This window comes from Cricetulus griseus, chromosome X (assembly GCF_003668045.3).
Source record: "Cricetulus griseus strain 17A/GY chromosome X, alternate assembly CriGri-PICRH-1.0, whole genome shotgun sequence".
Classification (NCBI taxonomy): domain Eukaryota; kingdom Metazoa; phylum Chordata; class Mammalia; order Rodentia; family Cricetidae; genus Cricetulus; species Cricetulus griseus.
Genome location: NC_048604.1, coordinates 107753843 through 107764131, shown reverse-complemented (window position 1 = coordinate 107764131; position 10289 = coordinate 107753843). Strand labels below are relative to the sequence as shown.

Genomic DNA, 10289 nt, shown 5'->3' with positions numbered 1-10289 from the left:
CAGAGGGATGTGGATCTCTATGAGTTTGAGACCAGCCTGGTCTACAAGAACTCGTTCCAGGACAGCCTCCAAAGCCACAGAGAAACCCTGTCTTGAAAAACAAAACAAAAATAAATAAATAAAATAAAAAGGGTTCTGCCACAAGAAATCTAGTGCTTATTGTGGACCCAGTTTCTGGTTACAGTTCCAGTGACCCCAAGAGCCAGCCAACCAGTCAGCTCCATCCCACTCTTAAACCCTTTTGTGTTAACAACCTAGCAGCCCTTTTGTCAACTACTTAATGGAGATCCTGAACTTTTCTTAGGTCCTGGTACTTGAGTAGAGGAAGACTGTAAAATGAGGGAGGAGTTGATTCCTGAGGGGGTTCAAAGATGAGGGTAAACTCCAACCCAACGAACATAACTACACTCACAAAAACACAGGCAATAGATAATCTAATTTTACCAAACACAAAAAGAAACAGGAGGACAAAATCCACACACAATGACACCACTAACAATAAATCCAAAACAAACAAGAACCAACAAACAATGGACATTAACATACCTAAATATCAATGGTCTTTACTTACCCATAAAAAGATATAGGCTAACAGAATGAATATGAAGACAGAATCCATCCTTCTGCTGTTTACAAGAAACACACCTCAACTTCAAAGACAGGCATTACCTCAGAGTAAAAGGATGGGAAAACACTTTCCAATCAAATGGGCCCAAGAAACAAGCTGGTGTAGCGACCCTAATATCTAACAAATTAGACTTCAAACTAAAATCAATCAAAAGAGATGAAGAAGGGCATTTCATACTCATCACTGGAAAAGTCCATCAAGATAAAGTCTCAATTCTAAATATCTATGCCCCAAATACGAAGGCACCCACATTTGTAAAAGAAAGATTACTAAAGCTCAAACCACACATAAAACAAGGGAGAGCACATCAACCCCGGATGCTGTCTGGGAGGACAGTACAAGACTGATCCAGACTCCTGAACATGGATGTCAATAAGGAGGCCTCTGCACTCTAGGGAGCCTCTGGTAGTGGATTAGTATTTTTCCCTGGTGTAAGAAGGGCCTTTGAGAGCCGATCCCACGTGAAGGGATACACTCTGGCTCTGGACACATGGGGAAGGGCACAGGCCCAGCACAGGAAGATTTGGTGGACTTTGCAGAGTTCCCGTTGATGGCCTTAACCCTGCCTGGGGAGTGGAGGGTGGATGGGTTGATAGGTTGAGGGTCGTGGAGGAGGGATGCAGGTGAGAGGAGGGAGAGGGAGAAGGGACTTACATGTGAAACAAGCTTGTTCCCTAACTTGAACTAATAAAAAAATGTTTATAATATCAGACAGACTGCCACATCCTGACAGTGACCCAAAGTCTCCAAAGAAGATTATGAGGCACCCCAGTTCCTGTACTTGGATGATGACGATGCTGACCATTGAGCAAGATGCTCAAATGTGATACTTGCTGCCTGTCAGGACCTGGCCCAGACTGTGGACAAAACTGCTGGACACTGGAAAATTGATTGCACCCCCTTTGCCTAGACAAAACAAGGTCAGTCTTTTCCATATCCATCATTCACAGAGAGAAAATAACCTCTCCCCTTATAGGCCTGACGAAGATTGCTGTTCTTTGATACTTCTGCCTCCAACTCTAATGGAGAGACTTGGGTATGGCTAACTGTATATGGACTGGCTTCTAACTGGCTTCTGTCACTTTTTAATAGATTCGGAAGTGTGTAAAATTTACTGTTCTCAGATCTCTGAAAAATTAATGGTTGTCATCTTGACAGCATCAGGCAGTCAGATCCAATATAGACTATAGTCAGCATGTTAACTGATAAAGTAAAGACTATATACTGTTCAGGCACAAGCTCAAGGTTTTTAGGTTTATTTTGGTTGTCATCTAACTATAAACTTAAAGGGCTTTTCGTCAGGCCAAAGGCACCTCTGTCCAATCCATACCTGGCTCTCTGAAGAGACAGAAGACAAATGTACATGCTTCTAGCCCAAATCTGTAGTTTTTGCTAGGTCTCAAAATTATAAATGTGTTCCTGCTGTTTGAACAGATATCCAGATATCTGCTTTTTCTGCACTGAGTTTCAGCAAATAAGTTTTAACTTCTGTTCCCAGTTTACACATGTCTTAAACAGGTTTCTGCTTCTGGCAGACACATCTGAGTATCAGTTGCTGACTACAGGCTGTTCCTAGGTAGACTGCGAGCCCTGGACTTGCTGATGTGGACAGCCCCTGACTTTTCAACAGAGTCTGCCAACCAGAAGCTCCTGATGGATTCCCCATTGCCTAAATTCCCTTTTTTTTTTTTTTTTTGCTTTTGACTAGCATATCAGCCTTCTTGGTCCCTAACTTCGTCCCAAACTCAGCAGGAATTAGCATGGGAAAGAATACATCGCCCATTTTCCCTGGTTGAAATGCTAAGTCAAAAGGAACTCCCTTACATAGGTGATGCCAATACCTCTCACTCCCTGATGGGGACTCTGGAGAGATAGCAATTCCATTAACTGGAATCTCCAACAAAGAAAATGGGGGAATGAATGGACCAGCTCCCCATTTCAGCAGCCATAACAGCCTAGCACTTGCTTGCCTGACCTTGCCTTGGTCACTAGGAGGTCAGATGCCTGCCTCGTGGCAAGGAACCAATCAGAAGTTAGTTGGTGGTGTTATGCTTTATGGCTCTGGGTGTGCTTTAAGGACAATGCACAGCAATGACGAGCAAAGCATAGCAATCGCCGGGCCAATGGGCCATAACAACCAGTTGACCAATCAACACAGGGGAAGCCTGGAGGCACACCAATCCTGAGTCTGGCATACCCATAGACACTCCCTTTATGCTGCCCTATAAGATCTCTATGCAGTGGCTACTCACCGTCTCTCCTAGCCATCTGGTCATGGTGGATGGAAGTCCCAAGCTAAAATGGGGTAAGCTCGTTAAACAACTGCAATAAAACCTCTTGCTGTTTGCATCAAGTTTCTGCCTCCGCCTGGAGATTGGGGTTGTGGTGGTCCTGGACCGAGATCCTGGGTGCCTGAGCCTCCGGGGGTCTTTCACTACAAGAATTAGTTCCAGGACAGCCTCCAAAGCCACAGAGAAACCCTGACTCAAAAAACAAAAACCAAAAAAAAAATGAGGGTCACAGTTAACACATGGAAACTATTCTTAAGGACCTTTATCACTGACTTTTGAAGAATCATATTTGTAGACTCTACCTTTGTAACTACGTGTTAGAAAAGAGTAGGTATGCTTGCTGAGCAGAAATTAATGACACATCTCAAGATTTTATGATGGAAATGAGTTATCTTTCCAGGTGTTGGTGGCCTTTAATTCCAGCACTCGGGAGGCAGAGGCAGGCCGATCTCTATGAGTTTGAGGCCAGCCTAGTCTACAAAAGCAAGTTCTAAGACAGGCTCAAAATAATACAGAGAAACCCTGTCTGGAAAAATGAAAAAAAAAAAGTGCTAGCTTTACAATACAGCTTTAAAAGACTACAGAACACCCTCTTTAGCCATGCTTTGCTTGGTTTATCTCTGAAATACTTGGATAATACTTTTTTGTGAATTAACTAGACTGTAGGTAGTAAGTGGGTTTAGATACAGTCATCTTTAGTAGAACTTAACATTTTTCTTCCACTAACTGAAACCTTCCATGTGCTTTTAAAAGGTTGCCAATATTCATCTTCTGCGCTCTTCTGAGATTTTGGATGCTCTGAATTAGTCAGCTTTATGAAGTCGTATCTTTGGAATTCTTCCTCTGCTTATGCAGCTGCCTGTCTGGTTCTGAGTATGTGCGCAAGTCATACTGACCGGGGGATCCTTTCTGTCGGTTGATCATCTTCTGTTCTTTATCCATCTGTTTCTGAAGTTGTAATGCTAACAATCGGTCCTGTTCTTCTTGCTTATGTCTCTCAAAAAACATGTGTTCCAATTCTATCAGTTTTTGTATGAAACTCACTTCTTCCTCTTCTTGATCTGAGGATTCGGGGAACACGTTGCTTGTTTTTGCAGAAGAGCATGGATCCATGCCTGCTTCAAACACAGAATCTTGGTTTTCTCTTTCAGAAATCTCTTTTCCAACTACTAGATGATGCCCACTACTTTCTGGAGCTGTGTAACCGCCAGCTAACTGGGTCACACCTGACACAGAGGCATCTTCATTTTCTATTTTACCAGAAGGCTTAACTGTAGCTTCATCATCATTGTTGGTCGGTAGTGTTCCTTCAAGGCGCTGTTCTGCACCCCTGGCACATAACCATGGCACAGGTGACTCTGCCAAAGACTCTGAACCTTGTTCTTGAGTTTCTAGGCATATCTTCAGAGGAAGGGTTGGCATATCCTTTTCAGTGTCTTGGCACACAGGGCTGTTCTTGGATACGCAGCTATTATCCTCTCCAAGGACAGTTTCACATGGCCATGCTGACCCAGACGCCAATGTAGGAGACAAATGTTTCTGAATACATCCAAAGTGTCTTTGTTTTCTTGTACTTTTCTTTTGTGACTTGTTTTTGACTGCATCTGATTTTCCGGAAGTCGAAGGAGAAGCCAAGATATTTTGCTCATAGTTACTGTCACTACTGACGCTGAGCCTCGTTGCCAGTTCTTTGTCGCCTTTCAGCTGTTCTTCCATCTCACGTCTCCTCTTTTCCATCCGTTGTTTTTCCTCCTCCTCCTCCTCTTCTGTCAACAATTTCTGTATGTACTCCTCACTGGCTTTGTTTTCAGTTTCCTTGATGGCTTGTCGTTCGGCCTCCAACTTGCTTATCTCCTCTTCATATTCTTGTCTCAACTCTCCAGGTTTACTTAACTGGCGGCACGGTTGGTCGTCACCATCGATTTCCCTCGATTCCTGCCCAGAGATTCTCATCTGGCACTCCCTTGCATAGTGTTTTTGAATAATCGCCCACAAGTCTGTATTGACCAGAGAATTTCTTCGAGTGTGGTACCGAGCCCACGAAGAGATCCGGAGGCGACAGAAGGGACAGCACAGGTTGGCCTTTTCAACGGTTGCCTGGAAGCAGGGGTAACAGAGCGTGTGGTTGCAAGGAAGGGTTACCGGCTCCAGCAGGATTTCCATACAGATGCCGCACTGACAATCGGCTAAGGAAGGGACGGCCTCTTTGGATGCGGCCATCTCCAGACGAGGCCTCCTCAACGGCAACACCTGCAAGAAAACAGAGTCATCTTTAGGCTAAACACGGCATGGGCAAAGTCAGAGAGCAGTGGGGTGTATATTCTGACACACACGCAGTTTACTGACACACACGCAGCTTACTGGAATCCACACAGGCTAAACTCGCCCAGGCCAGAGGCGAAGCGGCATTGCCATGTCAGGGTAACAGCGAATGAGTGGAGGACGTTCCTTCGGTTCCTTCTGTTCCTTCCGGGGTGCGGTGGCCCTGGCGGGTTCCTGCTAGGAGGTCACTTCCGGCTCCCCGCGCCGTGGATATCGGGCTGTGGCTCCCTTCACACCCACGAGGCCGCCGGGCCTGCCAGGGCCGGAAGTGCGCAGAACACCGCTCTGAGAGCTGAGAGAGCCTGTGCCGCCCGGAAGCCTGTGCAGGGTCTCTGGCCATTGCCGGGGAGGCCGGCCTCCAGTCCCGCCATCAAAAACTTCACTGCGTGCAAGAATATGGCCCAGTGGTAGAATGTTTACTTAGCACACACAAGGCCTGGGTTCCATCCTAGCTCTCAAAAATTTCACGAAATTGCTGGGCGTTGGTGGTGAACGCCTTTAATCCCAGCACTCGGGAGGCAGAGGCAGGCAGATCTCTGTGAGTTCGACACCAGCCTCGTCTCCAGAGCGAGTTACAGGACAGCCCCCAAAACAATACAGAGGAACCCTGTCTCGAAAAAACCAAAACAAAAAATTTTTAAAATCACTAATTTTAAGAATTTTACTGACTTTATAAATCATACCAATATACCCTTGGAAAAGTAAACATGGGAGCATGACTATAAGATTTCGGGAAACGAGTCTTAGAAAACTCATTCTGCTGGTTGGCAAACAAGATGTTTGGTAAATAAAGGCCCACGATACCCAATCTGATGACCCGAGTTAGTATGACAAGTTGTTCTGTGACCTTCACATGTGTCCTGATACAGGCACACACAAGTACACACATACATAAATCTGCAAAAGAAGTAAAAATGAGACTAGTTCTGTCGTAAATTAAAAATACTACAGTTAGGGCTGGAGAGATGGCTCAGAGGTTAAGAGCACTGACTGTTCTTCCAGAGGTCCTGAGTTCAATTCCCAGTAACCGCATGGTGGCTCACAACCATCCGTTATGAGATCTGGTGCCCTCTTACGTCCTGCAAGCATACATGCAGACAGAATACTGTATACTAAATAAATAAATCTTAAAAAAATACTACAGTTAAAATTATTAAAGCAATTTAGTACAAGAAAAATAATTACATCAATGGAATAAATAGGTTCCATAAGAAAACCAAAATACATAATACAAAACTTAATTTATGATCATGGTAGCAACTGAAATCAGTTAGGAAAAGGGGGATTATTCCACCAATAGCACTTAGACAACTATTTGGTAGTAAGAATAAGGTATCTTTAGCTCACTCCTTACACCAAAGTATGACTCTAGGTGGGTCAGAATTGGAGATAGGGAAAAGCCCAAAATACAATAGTTCTTGAAGAAAATAGGATGATACTTCTTTCTGCTGTAGGAATGGGAAAGGAAAGACTTTTATAGCAAAACCCAAATTTCAGATTTCTGTCTTTTTTTCTTTTTCTTTTTCTTTCATTTTTTGCGGGGTTTTCAAGACAAGATTTCTTTGTATTGCTTTGGAGGCTGTCCTGAAACTTGCTCTTTAGACCAGGCTGGCCTCTAACTCACAGAGATCCACCTGCCTCTGCCTCCCAAGCGCTGGGACTAAAGGCATAGGCCACCACCGCTGGTCTCAAAATTCAGATTTCATAAAGGAAAATATTGGTGAATTTGACTTTATAAAAGTTAAAAGCCCTTCGAGGCAAAAACATCATAAAGAAATTCAAAAGAACAATAAAGCTGGGAACACACATTGGCTGCATATATGACAAAGGGTTTCAATTTATAACGAAAAATTGGTATGAGAAATGCAAAACGCCCGGGGCTTGAGAGATGGTTAAAAACACAGGCTACTCTTCCAGAGGACCTGGATTCAATTCCAAGCACTCACATGGCAGCTCACAGTCACTTATCTGTAACTCCAGTTTCAGGGGATCTGATGCTATCTTCTCACCTCTGTGGTCACCAGTCATTCAAGTGCTGCACTTGATTTCTGTGACTTCAAGGCCAGCCTGGACTACAGAATGAGTTCCAGGACAGCCAGGACTGTTACACAGAGAAGAGAAACCCTGTCTCAACGCCCCCCCACAAGGAAAGAAAACAAACATAAATCAAAACAATAAAATGCGTTTCATATTAGATTGGGAAACATTTTCAAATCTGTGGCTAGGGATGGTATAAGGAAACCCACTTTCATGTACTGCTGGTGGAGGACCACGAGTATAATGCTTTGAGGGTAGCAAGTAGCAATATGTATTAAAATAGAAAGCGTACATGTCCCTCAACTGGATATTGTTGTTTCAATAGTACTTCCTCAGCATTCTTTCCCCACTTTTTTCTTCCTAATAATTTCTTTATAGTGCTAAAAATTATGAAATAGTTTGCATTTGCTCTGCTATGGCTTGTTTGTGACTCTGAAAACTTCTTGCTTTGGAACTTTCATGCCTCATTGTGGCAGTGTTGAGAGGTAAGGCCTTGGTAGTGGCACTCACCTTTAATCCAGGACTCAGGAGGCAGAGGCAGGCAGATCTCTGGGTTCGAGGTCAGCCTGGTCTACAGAGCAAGTTCCAGGACAGCCAGGACTGTTACACAGAGAAATCCTGTCTTGAAAAAGAAAACGAGTGACTGAGAGAGGTAGGGCCTTGTTAGAGACATTTGGGTCGTGGGGGTGGAGCCCTCATGAATAACCTAATCCTTTGTCACAGGATTTGGTTAATTCTCCTGGTAGTATGTGAGTTCTTTTGAGTGCTTATTTGGAAGTTCTAGTAGGAGAGTATAACTGCTTGTGTACCCTTGACCATCCCTCCTCTATTTCAGGAAAGGCACTGACCAAGTTCACAGCCTCAGGAATGATGCCCATGGAGCAGTGAGGGAGGAAGGGGACACCTGTCTAGCCAGATAGATCAGCTGAATCAACCCTGGTGATCATTGGGGTGGCAGATGTCACAAGCAGATTACCCTTACATCCTATGTGAGTTTTCTTGAAGAACCTGATTAGTTACTGTAAAACTGGGTTCTTATAAAATGAGACTGTCTCTCATGTTTTGCCATTCTGCTTTCTGCCACAACTTGAACCTGTGCAATGCCCTTGCTGGTTCCATGCCATGGACTACTCAGTTTCCAGAGTAGTAAGCCAAGATAAACTATTCCTTTTAGTGTTGAAGACAGAACCCAGGATTCCACCACACAGCAACATCTCAACCCCTAAACCTCTTATTGTTTGTACATCATCAAGTCTCAGATACTCAGATATTTTCAGTAGAAAATAGACTAAAACATTTTGCTAGAAAAATGCATCTAAGATATATTAAGTATTAAGATACAGTGATGAAGATGGGCATGGAGTGCATGCCTATAATGCTATGGTTTAGAAGGCTGAGGCACAGGGGAGTGAGTTGAAGGCCCACTTGGGATACACACCCATGGAGATTAAGCAACTCACTTGAATAGTGTGCGGGAACAATTCCTTTTCTGGCAAGATGAATGGATGGATAAAACCACTTCCCCAAAAGTAGAACATTATATGACTTTGATCCCCAGAACTGGAAATGGAAGGAGAGAACCAACTTCTGAAAGTTGTCTTCTGACCTATACATGTGTACCATGGAACACAAGGACCCATATTTTGTTTGTCCTTCCCCCATACACACATGCAGTGTCAGACAGACAGACACAGTGACAGACACAGAGAGAGAAGCACAGTAATCACAGTGACAAAGTGATGATAAAATAATAATAATGGTACTGGAAAGATAGCTCAGTGGTTAAGAGCACTGACTGCTCGTCGAGAGGTCCTGAGTTCAATTCCCAGCAACCACATGGTGGCTCACAACCATCCGTAATGAGATCTGGTGCTTCTTCCACTGTGCAGACTGAACACTATATATACATATTAAGTAAATAATCTTTAAATAATAATAATAATAATAGATGGAACCACCAGGGGTTGGTGGCACATGCCTTTAATCCCAGCACTCAGGAGGCAGAGGCAGGCGGATCTCTGTGACTTGGAGACCAGCCTGGTCTCCAGAGCGAGTGCCAGGATTGGCTCTAAAGCTACACAGAGAAACCCTGTCTTAAAAAACCAAAAAAAAATAGATGGAACCATTAAACAAATAAAGGAGAAAATAATAAATTTCCTAGAAGTGAATGAAAGTGAAAATAAACCCTACCCACATCCATTGTACTTAATTAAGGCAGACACAAGAGTGAATGTTATAGCTCTAAATGCATGTAACATTTGGATGACTACATGACTTCCTTGGCTAACAACTCCAAAGAGATAGCTCATTCCTAGAACTGAGCTTTTGATTTGTTATCTTTTAGATAACTTTGGATAGGTTAATTATCAACCTGTTAAAAAGTGCCTCCTCTTTTTCATATGTGTGTATATAAGTATTTTTAGAAGCTCCTACAGTATTAGGCTTCCATATGACTTTTTTCAAGATGTTTTTAATGTTAGTTGTCCCTACTGTATGCCTTCCTCTACCCTCCAATCTCCCTCCATATTTGACACTAATAATTTTACTATTCCCTTTCATTTCTTGTCTTAATGTTTTATTGTATGATGAGGGACCATGATCATAATGACTCTTGGAATGAAAACATTTAATTTGGGGATGGCTTACAGTTCAGAGGTTTAGTCAATTATTGTCATGAAGCATGGTGGCACATAGAGAGACATGATGCTGGATAGGTGGCTGAGACTTCTTCATCTGGATTGGCAGGCAGTAGGAAGAGCAAGTGAGCCACTGGGCCTGGCTTGAGCTTCTGAAACCTTAAAAGCCCACCCCCAGTGATACACTTTATCCAGCAAGTTCACACCTACTTCAACAAGGCCATACCTCCTAACAGTGCTACTTCCTATGAGCCTCTGAGGGTCATTTTCATTCACACCCTTTATACACAACTACATTTTATAACCCTTCCTTAAAATCCTATCCTGTGGCCCCTGTCTTAAGGTTTTTATTGCTGTGAGGACACACCTTGACCA

The 10289-nt window shown here is 43.4% G+C and overlaps 1 pseudogene; it reads right to left on the bottom strand.

The window, feature by feature from the left end:
* Positions 1-3533: 3533 nt before the first annotated feature.
* LOC100761731 lies at positions 3534-5139 on the bottom strand (annotated as a pseudogene).
* Between the last annotated feature and the right edge of the window lie 5150 nt (positions 5140-10289).